This window comes from Canis lupus, chromosome 24, assembly GCF_003254725.2.
Source record: "Canis lupus dingo isolate Sandy chromosome 24, ASM325472v2, whole genome shotgun sequence".
Taxonomy (NCBI): domain Eukaryota; kingdom Metazoa; phylum Chordata; class Mammalia; order Carnivora; family Canidae; genus Canis; species Canis lupus.
In genome coordinates this window covers 36,949,574-36,972,919 of record NC_064266.1, presented here as the reverse complement: position 1 = coordinate 36,972,919, position 23,346 = coordinate 36,949,574, and the positions used below count along the sequence as shown (strand labels likewise).

Genomic DNA, 23,346 nt, shown 5'->3' with positions numbered 1-23,346 from the left:
ACCACTGTCACGACCTGTATGTGAGCCAGAGATCAGGCTCCCGTCTTCCCTTGACTTCACTGCCTCTTCTGGTGCCACATCCAACCCACAGATTCCAACCTGGAACTGTCTTTGAAGCCTGCTTGCTCCACACCAGCTCCACCACCAGCTCCAGGTCCAGTCCACCTTCTCTCTCCTGTAGCTCATGGTCCAGCCTCCTAATTGGTCTCCATGTTTCCATCTTGCTTTCCTCCAACAAAATTCTCCAAATGGTAGCAAGATGTTCTTAAAATGTGAATTGGATCATGTTCTCCTTTTGAATGTCTTCCTGCTGCATTTGGACTCGAGATTAGACTCCTAAACAGTGGTCGACAAGGCTCTGTAGCATCTGGCCACCACCTGTCCCATGTCGTCTTTTCCAGGCACACTTGGAATCCACCCCCTCAACTTTTTTTTTTTTCTTTTACCTTGGGGCCTTTTGTATATGCCGTTTCCTCCAGCAATGGGTTACTAAACCCCTGCAGATCCTTCTAATGTATTTTTTGCATATATGAGCAAAGACTAACCTATATTCTTTTCCCCTCCACCCTCCTAAAATGTTACAGATGAGTACATGCTATACACATGGTTCTGCACGTTGTTTTGTTTTCTTAGGAAACCCAGGCATGAGTTTTACTTGCCAGTTCATATACAGCCACCTCTTTCTTTTATACCAGGGAACACTATATTGTGCAGATGGACTGTCATTTTTTTTTCTACCTTTTTTCGATAGATTGTCCCCCCCTTCTTTGCTATTAAAAACAACATATAGTGAATAATATATATATGTCATTTAGCATATGTATGAATTAACCTGTAATTTAAGTTCCTAAAAGCAGGGGCAGCTGGGTGGGTCAGTGGTTGAGCATCTGCCTTCGGCTCAGATGGTGATCCCAGGTCCTGCTTCTCCCTCTGCCTGTGTCTCTGCCTCTCTCTCTGTGTCTCTCATGAATAAATAAATAAATTTATTTAAATTAAAAAATAAATTCCCAAAAGCAGAATTGCTAGTGTAGCAGGTAAGGGCATTTTAAATTTAATGAATACTGCCACTTTTTTTTTTTTTTTTTAAGGGGAATTGCTGATTTTCTGATACCAATACTGTGGATTGTCAAACTAGGATTTTTGTTAATCTAATGGCTGGGGGTGGGGGTGGGGGTAACGATATCTCATTTCTCTCATAATGCATGAAATTAAACATCTTTTCATATGCTTACAGCCATTCATTTTTCCTTCTCTGTGAATAATCTTTTTTGCCTATTTTCCTACCAAGTTGTTCATTTTATTCTTATTTATTGGAACACTTTGTATATTAAGTAAATTAGCCCTTTGTGATTAGCCCAAATTAGCCCAATTTGTCTCTTGGCATTTAATCTAGTAAGGTTATTTTTAGCCATAAAGATCATTTTTAAAACATTCTTATGCTGTTAAATTTATCTATTTTTCATTTTAGGACATTTGGGCTTTGTTTCGTTATTAAAAAGGTCTCTTACAGTCTGAAGTTATAAAAGACTTATACCAGTTTTATATTACTACATTTGTGGTTTCACTTTATATGTTTAAGTCTATGATCTACTGGGAGTTGGTCCTGGTTTAGGTGTGAAGTAGGGATTCATCTTTATTTATTTATTTATTTATTTAGTCCCTTAGGACTATATGACTGTTTCTTATCCTTCCTTCTTGGTTTAAATGTCACTTCCTCTCTGACCATCCTAGTCAAATTATTTTCCATCTCAGCCCATTGTCTGTGGCTTTCACAAAATTTACTGTAATTTGTAGTTTTAAAAACATTTCTTCTTCTTCTTCTTCTTCTTCTTCTTCTTCTTCTTCTTCTTCTTCTTCTTCTTCTTCTTCTTCTTCTCTTCTTTCTTCTTTCTTCTTCTCTCTCACTAAGATGTCAGCTCCTTGAGGAGCTGTCTTGTTCACCAACACATCCCCAGCAGCTTGCATAGTAGGTGTTTGTGGTGGTTGTGGTGTTTTTGCCTTCCGGCATCTGTTGTTCCTTCTTCTGGCATTATCACCCCAGTTTTCCTTTGGGCAGAACCACACCTCCACTGTTTCTCGTCCACCTGGTTTAGGAGTGGAGATTCCACCTCTGGCTTCAGGGAGTGGGTGTGAGCAATCAGTGGTCCCCTCCCTGGCAACAGTGATTGGCTGAGGTGGCCACGTGACCCCAACTCAACCAATGAGATAAAACCTCGCGACTGACAGGCATTATTAAGAGGGAAGCATCATCACCAGAAAATTCCTACCAGTGTTTCCTGCTGCCTTTGACTTTATGGGACAAAGGCAGCAGCCTCCTCACCAGGAAAAAAAAAAAAAAGAGAGAAAATTAAAGGAAAAATCCTATGCAAGGCAACTTTGGTCTCTCTTCTGTTGATCTTAAAAAACAAAAGAATATTGTAATTCCACATCTGGAGGGCTTTTGGTGGTTTAGTTAAAGAGAAGCGTTCATTTCTTTAACCCAACAAATTTTCTTGAGCACTTAAAAAGTGCAAGACTTGAACTAAATTCTGGGACTGGCCTCAATTCCTGATGGTGATTTTCTGCAGATACAATGTGCTTCTAAAAACTTTTTTGAAAATAACATACATTAGGGACGCCTACCCAGGGACGCCTTATTCAATAGCTGAGCATCTGTCTTCAGCTCAGGTCGTGATCCCAGGGTCCTGGGATCCAGTCCTGCATCCGGGTCCCCGCGGGGAGCCTGCTTCTCCCTCTCCCTGTGTCTCTGCCTCTCTCTGTGTGTCTCTCATAAATAAATAACATCTTAAAAAAATAACATACATTAGAATTTTTTTAAAATTTTTTATTTATTCATGATAATCACAGAGAGAGAGACAGAGGCAGAGACACAGGCAGAGGGAGAAGCAGGCTCCATGCACCCGGAGCCCGACGTGGGATTCGATCCCGGGTCTCCAGGATCATGCCCTGGGCCAAAGGCAGGCGCCAAACCGCTGCGCCACCCAGGGATCCCTAGAATTTTAAAATAGAAGAGAATATAAAGGCAAAAAAAGAAAGTTCAAATAATCCTTACTGACATTTAAAAAATAACACGAGCAATATGTATACATGGTTAGAAAAGTGACATCATTCAAAAAGGTTCAAAAAAATAGCACTCGGGTATAAACATCCTCAAATTCAGGGAATTAAAATAATTTAAAATAATTAACCTTTTTTAGGCTCATAGATTCCCTTATTAACAGTTTCCTGTGGCTGCCTGTAGAAAACTTTTATGCATATATAAGAACATTTATGTGTATATGCCAAAATATTGCTTTGCTTTTTTTTAAAGATTTTATTTATTTATTCATGAGAGAGAGAGAGAGAGAGAGAGAGAAAAGCAGGCTCCCTGCATGGAGCCCGATGTGGGACTTGATCCCTGGACAGGGATCATGCCCTGAGCCCTGAGCCAAAGGCAGACGCTCAACTGCTGAGCTACCCAGGCATCCCGCTTTGCTTTTAATTTACAAAAGTCATTACAATGTTCATTCTGTTCTGCTCCTTTGTTTTTTTCATTTAATAATGTGGGTAGAAAAATGGACAAGGGATATGCACACACAGTTCATGGAGAAGGAAATACAAATTGCTCATAAACATATGAAAGGATGTTCAACCTCCTTTATAATAAGAAAAATGCAAATTAAAAGTACACAGAGAGATCGTTTCTCACCTATCAGATTGGCAAAAATCCAAGTCAGATAACACCTTGTGCTGGCAAGATTGCAGGACAAACAGCGCTCCTGTACCTGTTGGTGGAAGTGGAAATTGGCACAATCCTATGGCAATTGGACCATATCTATCAAAGTGACAAATACATATATCTTCTGAAAATGTATCCTTCAGATAATCTTGCTCAAGTACAAAATGACATAGGCTGGGATTGTGTTTAGAATAGAAGTTTTTATAAGGGAAGCCCCGTGAGGGCAGGGATCCTCTTGCTCTTGCTCACCCCTGTGTGAGCTCTGACAACAGTCCCTTGAAAAGAGCAGATATTACAGAGACAACACTCACTCAACATCCCTATGATCTCTGCCTTCCCCAGCCTCCCTTGCAATTAGGTTCAAACTGTGTGGCTCATTTCTGCCTAATGGGATGTACAGAAGTGATGTAAGCCACTGCCAGCCTAGAGTTTAAAAACTGCCACGAGACCTCTAGCTCTCTTTGCCTGCTGTGTCCATCTCCAAGATCACCTGTTCCAGATGGCAGAGCAACAAGGTGAAGGGTAATCAGTCTGCATCATAATATGAAAGCAAGAATAAACCTTTGCTGTATGGAGTCACTGTGATTTGGGAGTCTGCTGCTGCAGCCTATCCTATTCCATCCTGACTAAACTGTGGGTGCTCAATACACACTCATAGAGTAAGTGTGTGCTACAATGAGTGTGCTTGCACACAGAGCTGGACTGATGAGAGTAATTGTAGGCTGAGTTTTCAACCATGTTGCTGGGTCTCAAAGTACATATTTACCATCTTGGTAGGTAGTGCAAATGGTCCTTCAGAATGTTTGCCCCAATTTACACTCTTGCCAATGGGTGTAAAGGTAAGTAACACATGTAGTTCCTACTCTGTTCTGGGTGCTATAGCAGGTGTTTTGTACAAAACATGACATAAACTTGCCCTCACCACAGCCCTACGGTGGCAGGTGCTATTACTGATAGCATTTAACAGATAAGGAAACGGCAGCACTGGGAAGCTAAATAACTTGCCCAAGGCCACACAGCTAGTGAGATGGGGAGTGTTTTTAAAATGACAAATTCCTAATATTCTACTTCTTCAAATTAATTGGCCAAGGCCCAGGAATCTGCATTTCTAAAATACTACCCATATGCAATCATAGCCAGCTTGAGGAATCAGAGCCTGGAGAACTTATGTGAAAGTTGCCAAAGAAGGGTGCTTGGGTGGCTCAGTTGGTGGGTGTCCAACTTTTGATCATGACGCAGGTCTTGATCTCAGGGTCTAGAGTGCAAGCCCTGCTTTGGGGTCTACCCTGGGCATGAAGATTACTTGAAAAAAAAAAAAAAGGTGCCAAAGAATGGTTTTGTGAAAGTAGCTATGTTACAAGGGCACCCAGGGCAAGGTATCTTCCTTTAGTTGGTTTTAAGTATATATTGAAAGTAGGCATTAAGCATGTTTGTATTGAAAAGGAATAACCTGATATAAGTGAATCAAAGCTGTGTACTTCTATGTGTTCTTTTTTTTTTAAATGATTTATTCCATGTATATATTTTATGGACTTTTCCAAGACAGACCAATTTCTTTAGAGGTATGAATATAATTTGAATATCATTTCATCTGCGTGGTCCAGAGACATGAGACAGAAATACAAGGTTCATTTTCCCACAGAAGCCTGAGTTAAGGTGGTGGCCCTACATCATTGCAGAGCCTTGGGTCAGAGGCTTGGATCCCTAACTTATTGCTCCTTCAGCAGCCAGCTGAAGGAGCAACCCAAAAACCCAAAAACCAAATGGCTGACCACCATGTTTGTTTTCCCAGGTTCTGCTCACATCTCATTGGCCATACCTCAGTCACATGCCCACTTTGGTGAAAAGGAGGCTGGGAAATGTAGTCTTCATTCTGAGCAGCCATGGGCTTCTGTCATTATAAAAGGGCTAAACTGATCTTGGGGGTCAACTCTCAGACTCTACCACTGGAGGCATTATTAAAGAGTTCAGGATTTCGATTATTTCTACCAAGTAGATTACTCATTCCCAATAACAGCCACTATGCCATATGGTTTCAGAATTTCAGCTGACCATGACTGCCAATTTCAGGAGGCCTCACTTGGCTGGTTGTGGGGTTTGTGGTATGCCTTATGGTCGTATCATGCAATAAGCACATGTGGGTTCTCAAACTAATCAACAGTAACAGATTAGAGCCAACAATGTTTATTTTTAAATCTTTCCTCAAGGGTGTCATCCTCAGTGTCAGTAGAGAGCTTAATATTTGCTGATTATGTAAGAAGTTGCACGCAGAAAATTAAGATTACTTTTGGTTCCCAATTTATCATCTCTTTCAACAATGTTTTAATGTCACGGATATATTGGCATCTACGGAGTACCCTGATCACCTGCTCCTAATTCTAGCTCTAGCTCTAGTATTAACAGAGTTCCTCCCCCCATCCACACCCCCCCCCAACCTGAATACAACTTTATCCCAAATAAGGCTCCTTACTAAGTCCTAGGGACTCGGCTGGGTGGTAACTTACCTGTTTGTTTTTGCCTACCTAGCATCCCTTTCCTCCTTCTCTGATCATAGGATCACAGTTTTCTTAATTAGAGAGGAAGATAAACCACGAGCAACTCCTAACTCTGGGAAATAAACAAAGGGTTGCAGAAGGGGAGGCGGGTGGGGGGATGGGGTAACTGGGTGACCAGCACTAAGGAGCATTTGATGGGATGAGCTCTGAGTGTTATACTATATGTTGACAAATTGAATTCAAATAAAAAAAAAAAGCACAAACAAAAAGCACCACAGTTTTCTTATAAAGCACCCCTCCTTCTTCTTCAGTCCACACACACAGATTAGATGGAGCTCAGACCACTTCTGGACTTAAATAGGGGCATGGGATCTACGGCTGGCCAATCAGTGTATTCCATCCTCCCGGGCCACAGTGATTGGTTCAGGGAGAGACATGTGATCTGTGGCAACCAATGAGACTCAATTCCGACCCATTGGCAGGAGGAGTTCTTTAGCAGCTGGATTTGAAGCTAGTGCACCTGGGTTTAGAGCTGCTGGTGTCCACCTTTGCCATCTTTTATTCATTCCTTCATTCAGCAAGTACTTTGAGCACCTACTACCTGCTCAGCGGTGTTCTAGGCCCTGAGGCTACAACAGTAAAGAAACAAACAAAAATATCAGATAAATGCTTGCCTTCAAGGAGCTAATATTCTAATGGGGATACAGACAATAAAGAAATATGTAGGGGGCACCTGGGTGGCTCAGTGGTTGAGAGTCTGCCTTTGACTCAGGGCGTGATCCCAGGGTCCTGGGATCCAGTCCCACACAGGGCTCCCCACAGGGAGCCTGCTTATCCCTCTGCCTATGTCTCTGCCTCTCTCTGTGTGTCTCTTATGAATAAATAAACAAAATCTTAAAAAAAAAAGCAGTAATATGTTCGAGGGTAATAGGTGATGAGGAAAAAAATGCAGGATGAGGGGACAGGAGAATGAAGAACTGCTATTTTATATGGGATGTTCTGGGAAGAACTCCTTGAGTAAGTACTATTTAAGCAGACACCTTGGGGAGTGTGCAAGTGTGCAAACTACCATGTTTCTATCTCCAGGAAGGGCATCACAGGTGGAGAGAATGGCAAGTGGGAAGTCCCTCAGGCAGGAGCTGTGTTTGAAGAGTAACAGAAATCATTGTGGCTAGAGCAGGGAGTGCAAGAGGTCAAGAGAAGAAGGAGCTGACTATGACAGGCCTGGTGGGTCAGGACGAAGATCGAAGACTTATCTGGGACCCACAAGGGACCCATCGAAGAAGTGAGAGCAGGAGAGGAAACTGAAGAGATCTGCACTTCAGAAAACTCACTCTGGCTACATAGTGGGAGGCAGATGGGGGTTTGAAATGTCAGTTGGGAGGTGCCTTGGGGGAAGCCTCTGAAATGAGCCATCTGCATCGTGTATGTCCCCTGCTGCCTGCACCTTGTCTACTGAATGTTTTTCTTTAAATGAGCACATTAATTTTACCTAAGTGTGTTTAGTTTCAATGGAAACATTTTAACTCTACTGAATCATCAACTCAGGTAAGGGTCAGCTGCAATACCCCCCCCCCCCCCGCCCCGCCCAATCTCCCTGGGCTGTTAAAAACACAGGTTTATTTCTCATGCATGTTTCACATTGGTTGCAAGTTGGGGGCAGCTGGGCTGCAGCTCTGGTGCATGTGTCCTCTTTACCCTGGGATTCGGTGGCGGCAGCAGCCAGCCCATCCCTGACCCATCCCCACATGGCTGGCTGTCAGAGCTTCTGCTTGGAAGCTCAACTCCCATTCTGTCGGTCAAAGGATGTCACACAGCCAAACCTGAAGTCAGGGAGAGTCACCAGGGAACTGCTGGTAGGAAGAACTAATAACTATTGACAATAATACAATCTACCGCATCTATTATAAATGGAAAACCAACAACACTTGCCCTCAGTAGAAGGTGGCCACAAGAAAATAAATATTATGAAAACATTTACTTTATTAAATTGTGGCCAAATAACCTTGCCATCTGAAGGCTCTAAGGCTTGCTCTCCTTTCCTTAGAAAGGGAGATGGGCAAGCCCTAGAAAGTCATTAAAGACCCAGCAGCATCAATGGGACACCGTTGCCTCGAGATAACCAGAAAGATGGAAAGAAAATATACCCATTAAAATCCTCCCGTGAAGCATGGTTCCTACTTGGTCCACACTTTGTAAGACTCTACTTTAGAATAACCCGGGGGGAGGGGGGGTTGAAGGAGACACACGGCTCGAGGGAGGGATGATAATGAAAGCCACGCGCTTGTGTGTGTGTGTGTGTCGGGGGGTGCGCTTGCTGTGTTGCACAATTTCATGTATGGCCTCCCACCCCCGGCCCCACCTGAAATTGTGCAACCTAACGGGCCTGGAGACGATTTCCGTGGGTTACCTCACTTAATCCTCACCTGCGCTCTGCCAGGTGGGCAGCATCATCTCCCTTTTCCAGCTGAGAAAACTGGGATCCCGAGAGGCTCAGCCCTCGCTCAAGGCCTCAAGGCCGCAGCTGGAGTGGACCAGGACCTGCGGCTCCCAGGCGCCTGCAGTACCGGCGGCCTGACGTGTAGTTTCAGGGTTGGCCACTTGGTGTCACTCTGTCCAAACCGTGGGAAGACGGCCCGGCGGTGCGGGGCGATGTGCTGGGGACTCGATGGAGCAGGGGGCAAACTGATCCCGGGGTCGGGAGGGCCCCCCATCCCGACCTCCCTCCTGTCGCTCTTGCGTGTGCAGAATTCCTTCCTGTTCCGTGTGTGCCTGTCGCGCGTGGAGAAAGAACTGGGTCCCGCTCTGTGTACACCCCGAGCTAAGAGCTTGCCGGGCATCAGCTCCCACAAGCCTGCTGGCACCCTTATGGTCTTCCCATCTCAGATCGCAGGGAGCGCAGGCGGAGAGAGTTGGAACACGTGCTCAGCTAGGCAGGGGCCCAAGGCAACTTGATTTGAACCCAGATCTGGGTTAGAAGCTTAGGGTGTTGATGCCTAGCAAGTGCATGGTAGGAGGGGCTGTATTCATTCTCACTTTCTCATGGACTGTGTTTCCAACCAGCAGACCTCAGACTCCATCATGTTTTTGGCAATGAAAACCATCTGACTATTCAGGGACTTGCATGTTTTGGGGGGGTTTTGTTATTGTTTGATGTAGAAGTTAGTTTTCCTCTGACTACTACCAAAACGAAAAACAAAACAAAACCCAAAAAACCAATCAAAAAACCCCTAACCCACTGAGGATCTACTTTTAAAGAATTTTTAAACTTTTAGAAGAATTTTTTAAATTTTTAAACATCATAAAGCCATCTGAGTAAAAAGGAGAAAAGAAACGTCACTCCTAGCTCACATCAGCCACCCAGAGATAAACGCTGCTGACACTTTGAAGCACATCCTTCCAGACATTTCTCTCTTCCTCTCACCAATCAATGCATTAAACATGTTTAAAAATAAATTTAAAAAATATTCACATGAGAAATAATTTAAAGGGTACTGGAAGATTTAAAGTGGATAATCTCCTTCTAGTCCCCAGCCTTCCTGTTCCCCAGCTCCAAAACTCCAAGCTCCCTCCCCAGAAGCCATCCTGGTTTTGTTTCTTGGGGATCATTACAGAGATTTACAGAATGTAGATAAGCAAATAGGTACATGGATTCTTGTAGTTGTTTCTTTAAATAGAAGCATACGACACACCCTGTTCTGCACTAGTTTTCTTTCTTTCTTTTTTTTTTTAACTTAACAATATACCTTGGAGATCTTTCCAGATCAGCAGTAGGAGAGCATTCTTCACATATCCCATTGTCTGAATATAATCATTTATCTAACCAGCCCCTGGTGATAGTCATGTTGGCGATTCCAGTCTCTTGCTGAGGCAAACAATGCGGCAATTAGTATTCCTTTCACAGGAGCCTTTCCATGTATGTGGATCTATTTCTGCAAGATAAATCCTTAGTCACTGATCAACCCAGTCATAGGGCAAGTGCATTTTAAAATTTTGACACTTATTGTCTAAATGCTTACTAAGATCATACCTACCAATTGACATTCAGATCAGCAACCTACGTGAGCACTGGTTTCCCCACACTCTAGCCAAGGCCAACGATTATCAGACTTCTTCATCTTTGCCTTGCAGATGGGGATGAAGGTATTCACGAAGTTCTAATCTGCACGGTCTTTCCTTTTATGTTCAATTCAAAATTTAAAAATATATCTAAAGGCCATTTGTATTTATTCTCTGGTAGCAAAGCATTCATGTCCTTTGCCTGTCTTTCTGTCTTTATTCATCTGCAAGAGCTCTTTATACACTAAGAAAATTGAGGTCTTTGTTTCCCTATAGGTTACAAATGTAGATTTATCACACTGAAAGGGGATCCCACTGTGCACAATGTTTTTGAGGCCTGTGGTTATCTGACAATATATTGTGGATCCCTTTCCATATCAGTAAATACGCCATGGCAACACAATTATTTGATACTTCTTTACATTTCACCCTGGGTGCATTGGAAGCTCACCGAACATAAAAGACTACGGATTTATGTGAACACAAGTGTCGGAGAGGAGGATTACAAAGCATCCAGTATGCACCATCTATTTATGTCTGTTACTTAATTTTAATCTTCCGTGGTGAAGTAACATCATTCCTGACTTACAGATGGGGACCTGAGGTCCATAAGGGGTGTGGGATTTGTCTAAGGTCTCCCTGCTGGTCTGTGGAGGAGCTAAGGTTCAAATCCATGTCAGTTTGTCTCCTGGGCCTTGTCTGCCACCTTCCATTTCCTTCAATCCCTACATCCTCAACCAGCCTTGAGGAAGGTGGCTCTGGGACAAGTGTCCATCCTCCCTCCCACAGTTCCGGGCAGGGGAGTATCATGCAGTTTAGGGACAAGGCCACCGGGAGGCGCCAGGGACACATCACTTGGTTAGTGCGTGTGGTGCTGGGAACAGGCTGGGTCCAGGCATCCTGGAATGGGACAGTCCTGGAAGCTGGGATGGCTCAGAGCCAGAGGGAATGTCTCCTGCCACCCCCAAGGCAGTGTCCTCAGCCTTGATCTCCCTCGAGGGAACCAGGGCTGGCAGCCCCAGGGCCTCCCACATGTCTGGCCTCAACTCAGCCCCTCTGGGAGTTTGGATTCCTGTTGACCAGAAATCCTGCATAATAATCCTTTGCTGTGGGGGGTCTGTCCTGTGTGTTGGAGGATGTTTAACAGCATCCCTGGCCTCTACCTACTAGAGGCCACATAATGGTGGCACCTACCCTCAAGTTGTGACAGACCAAAATATCTCTAGATATTGCCAAATCTAGACATTGCCAAATGGCCCTTGGTTGTAAACCCCTGCTGCGGACCCACGGGGCCCAAGCAGGTCACACCAGTGACCGAAGCCGGTAAGAATAGTTCCCGTGCAGAGAGCTGACATGTAGGAACTTATTAATGTCCTGGAAGGTGGGGACTGATACCATCTCTGCTTTGTGGAGGAGGAAACTGAGGCCCAGAGAGATTTAGTGACTTGCCCTAGGCCACACAACCAGTAGATACTGGAACCAGGGCTTGAATCCATGTCGTCTGTCTCTGGCCTCTGTGCCCTGAACCACTGTACTTTCTAATGCATTGCTCATGGGTCAGATTTGCAGGAATATCCTGTACTTTCACAAAGAAAGACCTCTTATCCTTGTTTCTTCTTTACCTATTTTCATTTTCCCACTTTTGATGGAGACTCACATACAAGAGATTTTTCATTCTCCTTGTGATCGTACTATGAGAAAAACACCAGCACAAATTGTAATGATACCTGGCAGCTGACACCCAACCTCAACATCAGGGATGCATTGGAGAGTAAGGGGGCTGAGGTGTCCCAGAGGGTGCAGCCCCATCAGTCCTGGTACTTGGGTTTCCTAGTACATGCACTGGCCTGATTTTTTAAAGGAAGCCAGAAATCTAGATTTCTAACATGAACTTTTCTAATTTTTATATAATGGCAATTAATTTAAAATACTTAAACCCCTGTAACAGCCAGACAAAACATGTCTGAAGCCTGATTTGGCCCGAGAGCTGCCAATTGCAACCTTTCTGAAGGCCATATTCAAAGTACTTTCATTCTCTTAGAGTCCCCTGCCTTTCATTATCATTTATGTAATTAATCCTTTTTCATATTCAGTCATACATTCATTCCATGCATGCACTTCCACCCATCCACTCATCCATCCATCCATCCGTCCATCCATCCATCCATCCATCCATCCATCCGTCCACCTATCCATCTACCATTCATCCATCATCCATCCATCCTTTCATTCATGCATTTCACCTACCCACCTCACCCACCCATCCATTTATCCATCTACCCATCCATCCATGCATCCATCTGTCACCCGCAGGTTTGTTAGTTCATTTACTCAACCATTACCATTAGGCCCTCATTGTGTGCTAGACCCTAGGCCAGGCCTTGGGGACATAGTGAAAACGGTGACCCAATTCCTTTCCTCCAAAAACTCATCATCTCTTTCTTAGTAAAAATGAGAAGGAAGCCAATATAGACAAGGATGGAACCAAATGGTGTTAAACTCAGACTCTACCAGTAGGGCAACCTTGGGCAAAGTGTTAAATCTTTTGAGCCTCAGTTTCTCCCTCTGTGGAATGCAACTAATAGCAGTACCTACCACTTGCTCACAGGCGGGTGTCAGGACTAGGTTAGGTTAGGCAATGCATGTGGAGGGGGGCACACAGCAAGCCCTTTACAGGCAGTGATGTGCAACATGTGAAGCTGCAGGGTGGTGGTCGGCAGGGTGGTTGCCCGATGTAGGGAGGCTTTGTGGGGATAGTGGTGTCCAGAATGTCCCACCATGTCCCATGTCGGGAGAGGGGTTGCTTTGTCATTATTCTGCACAACTTCCTCCTGGTCGGCTGACACCCTCGCCACCCTGAAGGCGCTGGTTTTCCCGCTCTTGCTTCACTTCTAAAGGGCAGCTCTTTCTCGGACCGCCCCGCCCCGCCCCACCCTGCCCCGCCCCAGTTTGTGGGAAAACTGTATGGAACAGAAAGGGCTTGCGGGCTCCCTCTTCTCCGGATTTGTTGTTATTTTTTCTCATTTAAATTGAAAACATGCTTATTAAAGAAGATTGGAAAAAAAACACATCAAACGAGAAAGAAGAAAAATTATTCTTTGTCCTATCCTTCCAATTCAACCACACTGAACATTCTGGTTTTTTTCTCTCTCCTAAGCCAGTGTGTGTGTGTGTGTATGTGTGTGTGTGTGTTTGCATAGTCATAAATCATACTGCTCAACTATTTAGTGTTGTGTTTTTAAAAACTTTTCCATTATATCACAAGTATTTTCCCCCATTGCTCATCTTCATAAACATATTTGAAGGACTGCATTCATTTATGCAGCAAATGTTAAGTGAGCATCTACTATGGTCTGTGGAGAGACAGTGTAATGATAGAGCCGACCTTTACTGGGTGCGAACTGTGCCAGACACCATCCTCATCACTTGCATTAAGTCCCTTCTTCCTCACAACAACCCTATGAGGTACGCCTTACCATCATGCCCATTTTTCCAGATGAGAAAACTGTGGCCCAGCATGGCACAGCTGAGAGTGGCAGCCAGCATTTGCATTCAGGTGGACAGGTCACAGAACCTAGACTTTGGTCATGCTGGACTACTTTGTCAACCACAAATAGGTGACCCCAGTCCAGAGTGATCTGAGCTGGAACAGGGAATGTACGGGAACATGTGACAGCTCTGAGGAGGCTCCAGATCCATGCAGGTGCATCAGGGAAGTCTTCCTGGAGGAGATAACATTCTGGCTGAGGAGGTAGGAGGTGAGGGCGCTGCAGGTAGAGGGAGCTGAGGATCTGAGGTAGGAGCGGGCATGGAAGGTTGACAAGCTGATCGCACTGAAACTGGTTGGAGAGGTGGGCAGGGCTAGATCATGCGGGAATTATGGGCCCTGGGAACGCCAGGGAGCCCTAGAGGGGTGTGAAGCTGGAATATGGCATGACTGGGAGGCCTTCCCCCACTTGCTCTGGCCCCCCACAGCCAGTCTGTCCCCCATGGCAGTGCCCAGCATCCTGGGCACTTCTTGCCTGTATGTCGCCTGTCTGTTGTTCTAGATTGAAGAAAGTTCTGGAAGGCGGAACCTGGAGTGATGTATTCACTTCTGTGACCCAGGACCAAGATCTATGCTGGGCAGGTGAGATGCTTGGAATGAGATAATGGTGCACAGCATGGGGTGATGCTGGGTCAAGACTGTGCCCATGTTGTCTGCCCTGGCAGGGGAGACAGGGCCCCTTCTGTGGTCCTCTCAGGCCCCTGAGGGTGCAAGGCCTCTTTAGGATGTGCCTGGGTCTTGAGGTATGCCAAGACTCTGCTCTAACTTGCCCACAGTGTCTTGTTTGGTTTAGGAGATGCCCTGGAGAATGAGCCAACCCTCGCTGGGCCCTCTCAACGCTGTTCTCGAAGGCCGCAGGGAAGGGGTGAGGGGCAGGCCGGTGTGCAGACACCTCCCCACCCCTCCCCTGCCCCTTCCCCAGCCTTCCTGGCACCCGGCATGGCTTTGCCCTCCTCCTGTCCACGCCACCCGCCGCTGGAGGTGGGGAGAGACTCCAGGGGCCGCGGCCCCTTCCTGCGCAGGCTGAGGGCCTCCAAGGTAAGTATTTATTCCCGTCCCCCCTCAGCCAAGCGCGCTATCTTATCAGCTCAAACACTTCAGAGTTCAGGCCAAGAAGCCAAAGTCAATTTTGAAAAAGTCTTTAAAAGGCCAAACACAAACAGTGGGGAGGGAGTTTGCAGGGGGGAGGAGATGAGGTTGAGGAAGGGCTCCTTCCTTCTTAACAGGCCGCAAAGGGCGCCACTCCGGCCCAGAGATGCATATGCGCCAGGACACCCGCTGGAGCCTGGTGGCCCCTGGTGGCCCCGAGCAGAGCTGCCCGCTGCCCTCAGGAAAACGGATCAATAAATAATGAAGTGCGTGCAGCCTTCAGAAAGAACAGACCACTTCACAGGCAGTGACGTGGAAAGAGGTTGTAGAGTGGAAAAAAGAAAAAGCAAAGCTATTCCGTGGTGTGTATAATCAGATCTTTTTCGTATAAACAGAAAAGGTGGGCATGTATATCTCTGCATGCCTGTTTATGTAGAGGAAATTTCTAGAAGCGTTCACTGGGTATCTGGAAGTGTTAGCTGCCTCCGGGGCAGGAGTCAGAGGGAGACAGACTTCTCATTATCCACTCTTTGTGCCTTTTGAATTACTTTATACCATGTCAACGTAATAGTATGTACATAAATAAATTGAATAAGAGCATTAGTGATTTTGTTCTAGGCGAATGGCCAGTAACACAAAAGATGGAGGGAAGAATGTTTGCAGAAGGCATAGAGACTTTCAGCACAGATCAGTTTATTGAAGGTCTAGCTCAAGGGGAAACCTAAGCCTATTTAGATTCTCTCAGTGGTGGTGACCACATTCAAACAAAGCTTTCAAAGTTCTCTGGTGTTTTATAAACCTGACTGCTTTCAAAACACCATCTCATTGAACCTCTTGAGGGTTCTATAAAAGTAGAATCAGATCACTGTGTAGAATGACTAATTAATTCAACGAATATTTATTGTTTTAGGTGACGAGGATATAGCGAAGACGAAGGTAATCAAGATAACTGATCTTTTGGAGTCGATGGGTTTAGAGGGAGTACTGAACAAATAACAAGTAGATCAAATAGCCACACAAGGAACATATATGACAATTTCAGATCATTAGAAAAACTGAGAAGAAAATGAGCCCAGGGAATGAAGTTGAGGATGGCTGGTGTGAGGAATGGTCAGTGGGGGCTCTCTGAGAAGGTGATGTTTGAACTGAGACAGGAAGGAGAAAAAGGAATCATTCACAGGAGAATCAGGGAGAGGGTAATTCCAGTGCAAAGGCCCTGAGATTACCCTAAGCTTTGCTTGTGGGAGGAACAGAATGATGGCCAATGTAACCGGAGCTTAGAGAAAGAGAACAAGAGAGAGTTGGGGGATCCAGTTGGGGGGTTAGCCAGAGGCTGAGCCTGTGGGCCTTGTGGGCATGGTAAGACATCCGGAAGAAGGAACCAAGGCTCAGAGTGGTTAGGTAATTGGCCCAAGCTGACATGTTTAACAGTGGCTGAATCAGAATTCAGACTGGGCTTTCCCAACTCCATATCCAGTCCTCTAACCATTCACATATGTCTTCACGTGGCAAAAACATGAAGCATGTATTTCCACATAGTACAGCCTATATTCTGAGAACACCATGGTGGGTTTTTTTCCCCCAAATTGCACAGAAAAGTGCACACATCGTACAGTGAATTCTCACCAGGCTGACAAACTCATGTAATCAGCACCCAGATGAAGAAACAGAGCATTCCAGAAGCCCCCTTCATGTCCCTTCCCTGTAAATCTCCCCCACAGTTAACCACTGTACTTCATTCTAACCCCATATATTAATTTTATTGCTTTTGAACTTTATGTAAAGGGAATCACACAATATGTGCTCTTTCCTGCCTGGTTTCTTTCACTCAACATCACGGTGGGGGAGATTCATGGTATTCCAGTAGACTTTTACTGTGCTCCAGGACAGACCAAGTTAGCATGTGAACCCCCAAAGCTTCTTTCCTTACAAAGGCCAGGAGAAAGTAGCTAATAAAGGGAGCAATTCAAAGTACGTCTTTACAGGGAAAAAACAGGTACGAAATACATATAAAGCAATCCCCTATTTCTCGGTGGGAGGTGTGGGGGAGGTCTCTTTATGTAGAGTCAAAGTGGTCCTGGAAAATATGTTAATTTTTCTCTTGACCATAGTGTACTATGAACTCCAAGCAAATCAAACTAGCCAGTGGATGGAGGGGCTGTCCTGTGTTTGGAAACACACTGAGCAAAAGACAGGCTTCGCCAGCTGGACTCACCCATACTATTTCTCCCTCCCTCTTCCTCTTACCATCCCACCCCCCTGTGTTAGCTCCGCGTACCTGGTGACGTGTAAATTAAATGCCTGTATGTTATGATTCTACCATCGAGTCAAGTGTTTCATGAAGATTCTCCCTGTATGGTGAGGATGACAGGTGGACTTTATTTTTCCTAATTTGTTTATGCTGTATTTTCTACAATGAATAGAAATTCTTGTGTTTTGAATAACAAGCACGGTGGCAGCAACAAGCTGACACACGAAAGACCTTTCTGGTCAGCCCGAGAAAGAGGATGTCTGTCACCAGACACTGGGTACAGGGCAGGGGGCATTGACTCCCTCTTTGAGGCCTGAGATGCAGAGCAGCCCTTAGGTGGTTAAAGGGGTGGCCCCCAGGGCAGATAGATTGGGAATGGAATTCTGACCTTGCCCCTCCCCAAAACTTAGTTAGCATAAAAATTATTCTATTCTCATGAATTTGTAGGTCTCAGATTCTGTGGGTAAGGAATTCAGACAAGGCACAGCGAGATGGCTTGTCTCTCCTCCAGGAGGTCTGGAGTCTCAGTGGGAAGACTTGAAGGCTGGGGGTGACTTGGTGGCTGAGCGCTGGCGTCATCTGAAGTCTTTACTTGTATGACTGGCAGGTAGTTCCTTGCCTGGGCCAAGACAGACACCCTCTATGTGACTTCTCCACATGGCCTCTTCACTTGGGCTAATTTGGGCTTCCTCACAACATGGCGGCTGGGTTCCTAGGGCAAGCATTCCAAAAGAGCAGGATGGAAGTGCAGGGTATGGTTACGGTCTGGTCTCAGAAGTCACGTTGGATCATTTCCATTGCACTCTGTCGGCTGATACAGTCATAAAGATCGCCGAAATTCAAGGGGGCAAGGACAGGGAGGGAGGGAGAGACCTCACCACTCAATGGGAGGAGTGTCAAGATCACTTTGTAAGAACTGCTGGAGAAGGCTGTGGTGAGCCTGGAATGTCACACACTGCTAGTGGGATTTTACATTGGTGCAGCCACTCTGGAAAACAGTCTGGCATTTTTCAATAAAGGCTAAACATGGAGTTACCACATGACTTGGCAATTCCATTTGTAGGAATACACACACGTGTGTGCGTGCACGTGCAAGAGAAAGGAAATGTACATCACACAGAAACAAATGAATGGAAAACCAAAATGTGGCAGGTCCATAGAGCAGAGTATTATTCAGCCATAAAAAGGAAAATGGTACTGATCCATGCCACAACATGGATGAGCCTCAAAGACACGCCAAGTGGAAGAAGCCAGCCACAGAAAACCACGTATCATGTGAAATGTCTACAAGAGGCAAAGCCATAGGCACAGAAAGTCAATTCATGGTTGCTGGAGTCCGGAGAGGGGGAAATGGGAAGGGACTGCTAAGGGGCATAGGGTTTCTTTTCAGGGTGATGACAATGTTCTAAAATTAGATCATGGTGATGGATGCACAACTCTGTGAATATGCCAAACCCGCTGGACTGTATACTTTACAAGGATGAATTTTGTGGTATGTGAATTATATCACAATAAAGCTATTTAAAAAGAAATGAAAAATATCAGGAGGGGTGGGAGATACTTACATGAATCTCTTTAGAAAATATACTATATGTACAGGAGCAATCTTCCTATGCCTCAGTTTCCTCCTCTGTAAAATGGGACTATTTAATAATCAAATGAACTCATAGGGTCTTTAGGGGATTAAAGGCTGCATCGTGCAAGGACAATGTGGCTGGAACAGAGTCAGTGAGGGAAGTTCTGACAAAGGCCAAGAGGAGCCAAGCGGGAAATACAGTATGTCCAGAATCCACCTTCTTCTCCCCACCTCCAACATCTTGTGCCTGGACTATTGCATTAGATCCTCACTGGTCTCCCTGCTTCTGTTCTTGTCCTGCACCCTGCCCTCTACACACACACACACACACACACACACACACGCATGCACACACAGAGTCCATTCACCTCATGCAGCCAGGGAAGTCTGTCAAAATCTAAGTCCAACCATGTCCCTCTGCTCAGAACCCTCCATGGCTCCACCTCACTGAGAGTAAAAGTTGAAGATCCTATGAGGCCCTTCAAGAATCAGATTCCTGTCACCTCCCTGACTTCATCTCTCTCATTTGCCTCCTCTCCTCCTCCTGCCTGGGTGCACTGGCCTCCTGACTCCTCAGATGCACAAGGAAGTCTTTTGCACTTGCTACTCTCCGTTGCCAGAGCATGCTTCCCACAGAAGTCCTCGAGGCTTGCCTCCTCATCTGCTTCAGGTCTTTGCTCAAATGTCACCCTCCTGGTAAGGCCTTGCTTGGCCTAATACCTCCTCTCCACCTTGGTTGCATTATTTTTCTCCATAGAATTTATCACTCTTTCACATTATCTCTACTGTTTGTCTTTTGTCTCCTTCTTCCTTTTAAAAAGATTTTGCTTATTTATTTATTTGAGAAAGAGAGAGAGTGTGTGTGCACACAAGCAGGGGGAGGGAGAGGGACCAGCAGATTCTGTGCTGAGTGTAGAACCCAAGGCAGGGCTTGATCCCATAACCCCAAGATCCTCAAGATCCCACAATCTGAGCCAGAATCAAGAGTCCAAGAGTTGGACACTGAACCAACTGAGCCATCCAGACGCCCTGGTTTCTTCTTTTTTTGTTTAATTCACTGCCTGTCTTCCCTTTCTGTCTGTTCTGGAATAGAAGTTCCATTAAGTGGGGGAATTTTTGTTCTGTTCATATCTTTAACCCTAGTGCCTGACACATAGTAAGTACTCAGTAAGTACAGGTTCAGTGAATGAAGTATCAATAAAAAGGGAGCAATGAAGCAGCTCTGATGCAGGGTGACAGGGACTGGTGGGGATTGTGGCAAATTGGGCCCTTGCCCCATCTGGAAGGTACAACTAACTACCCCTTGGCTATAGCCTAAGGTCTCCATGTGGGGGGATGTGGGCTCAGTTAGTTGAGCTCTGTTTCAAGGGAAGCCAGAAACTTCTATATTTATGTGAAATCTCTTTTTTTTTAATTTTTTTATTTATTTATGATAGGCACACACAGAGAGAGAGAGAGAGGCAGAGACATAGGCAGAGAGAGAAGCAGGCTCCATACACCGGGAGCCTGATGTGGGATTCGATCCCGGGTCTCCAGGATCGCGCCCTGGGCCAAAGGCAGGCGCCAAACTGCTGCGCCACCCATGGATCCCTATGTGAAATCTCTTGATTTTGAATCCATTGCTATATCTGTTGCTTACCTAGGTGGGAGGCTGCCCTTTGTCATCTCAGGTAGGTCAAAATGCTTGTTTCAGAGGACCCCAAATTTCTGGGGAAGCTGACTGCAGTTACAAGATAGAGTGCTGAATGAATAGACTTGGCCTTGAAGTGTTGTTTTGTGTGTGTGTGAAACAAATGGCATTTTCATATTTAGGTTCTTGAGATGATCCTATTTCAGAGTGAGTTCCTTTCTCTTCTCAAAACTCGCAATTCCACCCTCATATTTATGCTGGGCCTGGGCATCTTTCCTCCACTCTGGAGCAAAGATCAGAAGTAAATATTGGCAGAACATTAATTTTTCTGTGGCCCAGATAAGGAACAGCATGAAACGGAAATAGAGATTTTACTGCTCCTCCTACAACTTCCACCCCAACCCGACTCCCACAATATATGCTTATTAATTTTACTTGGTACAAATTCTTGGTGTTAATTTTGTTGCCAACAGAGCCACCACACAGGGTGGGCTCTGCAGAAGTCTGGTGGCTCCATTCTAGGAGTGACCCCTACCCCGGAGTGGCGCCCCCTGGAGTTGTGCCCTGGTGGCCTATGTATGTGTCTATCTGGATCACCTCATTCTCATTGGCTGCTGCAGAGGAATCCCTTTTGGGATTGGCAAATTCTTTCTGCTTTTACAGGTAACCAGGCACATGGAAAAAAATTCAAACCATAGAAAAGGGCTGAGGTCTTTTCAGCCTTCATCTGGCCTTTCTGAGATCCTCTCTTAAGAAGCACTTAACTGTTGCCAGTTTCTTGTGTGTCCTTAGATATACAAACACATCTCTCTTCTCTCTTCCTCCAAACACATATACACAATACACATATATGTCATGCAAGCTAGCATTCTACCTTTCCTGCATTTCTCTATCATTTCTTTTTGCACCAAAAAAGGTTTATATGAGGGACCAGTAGACATGACAGTCCTCAGGCCAAATCTGTCCCGCTGTCTGCTTCTGTACAGCCTGCAAGCTAAGAACAGTTTTTACATTTTCTTCCATTTTTAATGTTGCAACAAATCAAAAGAATAATAATAGTACTTTATGACACAGGACAATTATATGAGATTAAAATCTCAGTGTTCACAAATAAAGTTTTATTGGCACACAGTCCCGTCCGTGGGCTTATGCGCTATCTGCGGCTACTTCTGGGTTGTGATGACCTACTTGAGTAGCGGCAACACGGACCGTATGGCCTGCAAAGCCCAAAGTATGTACAATGCGGCTGTTTCTAGAAAAAGTTTCTGACTCTTGGTTTATGCCGTGTGTATTGGTCTGCTTTTTTCATATAACCGTAGGTCGTGGAAGGCCCTTGATATCAGTACAAATTGATACACCTCATTCCTTTTAACAAAGGCTCCTGTATATCTCATTGTCTTGCTGGGCTGTAATTTATCTATAAATTAAATCTATCTATAAATAAATCTATCCTGTTCTTACCATGGACCCTCGAATTCTCCTTTAAATGAACCGAGTTCATGTTGTGGGAAAACTTGACAATTTCTGACAAAGACAAGAAATCTCAGGTGGTCAATCTGTTTATTATTTATATCTTGTTCTTTCAGAAATAGGATTTGCAGCAGCTCACAACAGGAGGGGCTAACCCAGTAAAACCGTAAACCCAGTAAGGCAGAGGTGAAATACCAGGAAGGGATTGGAGTCAAGAAGCCTGCCCTTCCCGGCGGAGGAAGCCTGGATTATATTTGAGCTAGAGGCTTATTTGAATCATATTTGCAGATGATGCAAAAATCTTTGTGGGTGTTTATTTTCCTCAAGAGGGAGGTTGAAGGCAGAAGGCCTCTGAGAAGCTGGAAAAAATGCCAAGCAGGATAACATAGAACAGTGTTTCCTACCCTTATAACTGCCAAATCTTGAAGTAAATGAACTATTATTTACTTAGCATTTCTCTTTACCTCACATATATATTTAAAATACAGTTAAATACAGTTGTTTCATCTGGAGAAATAATATCCATGAATTCATGATTCTGACGAGTTAGCCATATACGTATTTTTTCAAATGCTCATAAATACTTAATAAATGCTAAAATTAAACACATATACACACACAACTTTATCCATGTACCACCTACAACAATTGCAAACCAAGAGCAGTGACTGTGTTAAATATTTTTAAATGCTGGGGTATCGGACACAGGGGGTTGCCTTGCCAACTGCCATTTCCCCCTTCCTTCCTGCTGACAGAGCTCCGAGGAAGGTTTTTCCCAGCGCTGGGAAGTAAGCCACACTTGGTTGAAGCCAACCATGGCCCATCTATTCTCTGAGACCTGAGATTGGTCTAGGGGTGGTCATACGACCCAGTTCTGGACAAAGGGAAACTCTGCTGGGGACTTCTGGGAAAGAATTTCCTCTCCGATAAGAAAAGAGCAAAATGAAGAAAGACCCTCCTTTCCTTTCCTTCCTGCTTTGGATATTGGTGTGTGAAGAGGTGATGAGTGAGCTGTGGCAGTCATCTTGTGACATTAGGTGACTTACTGTGTGAAATGGGGGTAGAAGGAGGGTGCAAAGATCCTTAGTCCTTTATGACAACTTTAAAATAGCAAGTACACCCTCGAGTCTCCAATTTCCATAGGTCTTTTAGGTAAACAATGTTATTACAGTCTGAACTGCTGTAGTGAAGGGTCTGAAACTGTCCTAATGGATCCAGTTGGCTTTGCCCTTTAGAACTAAACTCCAGGGTTGAGTACACTCATGGTCATAGCTCAGTTTCACCAGATCCTCCTAGCTCTGTTACCCTGGGCAAGTGACTTAACTTTTCGAAGCCTGTGTTTTCTTGTCCGTTAAAAAAAAAAAAAAAAAAGTAACATTACTTAGCGATTTTTGAGGAAAAAAAATGTAATTCATTGAAAGTGCTTCAGTACAGTAATTTGCTGTTGTTATTAACATTATCTACTCATTTCTTTAGGATTCATGTGATCCTCTAAAAACAGGGGAAAGGCA

The 23,346-nt window shown here is 44.8% G+C and overlaps 2 long non-coding RNA genes across 4 annotated transcripts in view; one reads left to right on the top strand and one right to left on the bottom strand.

The window, feature by feature from the left end:
* LOC112674113 (uncharacterized) overlaps window positions 1-23,346 on the bottom strand; it is a 30,659-nt gene that overhangs the window by 6,423 nt on the left and 890 nt on the right. The window contains exons 2-3 of the long non-coding RNA XR_003145228.2: window positions 9,960-10,145; window positions 3,689-3,764 (exon numbers count right to left, since the gene is read on the bottom strand). This is a non-coding gene — a long non-coding RNA (uncharacterized LOC112674113). The remainder of the gene's footprint in view (window positions 1-3,688; window positions 3,765-9,959; window positions 10,146-23,346) is intronic.
* LOC112674112 (uncharacterized) lies at window positions 13,826-17,227 on the top strand. 3 transcript variants are annotated; one of them, XR_003145226.3, is made up of 6 exons: window positions 13,826-14,023; window positions 14,322-14,401; window positions 14,613-14,857; window positions 15,046-15,270; window positions 15,819-15,844; window positions 17,020-17,227. It is a non-coding gene; the product is annotated as an uncharacterized LOC112674112 (long non-coding RNA). The 3 variants fall into 3 exon arrangements; XR_004808977.2 differs by lacking the exon at window positions 15,046-15,270 and having other exon boundaries at window positions 13,841-14,023; window positions 14,596-14,857; XR_003145225.3 differs by lacking the exon at window positions 15,046-15,270 and having other exon boundaries at window positions 13,853-14,023.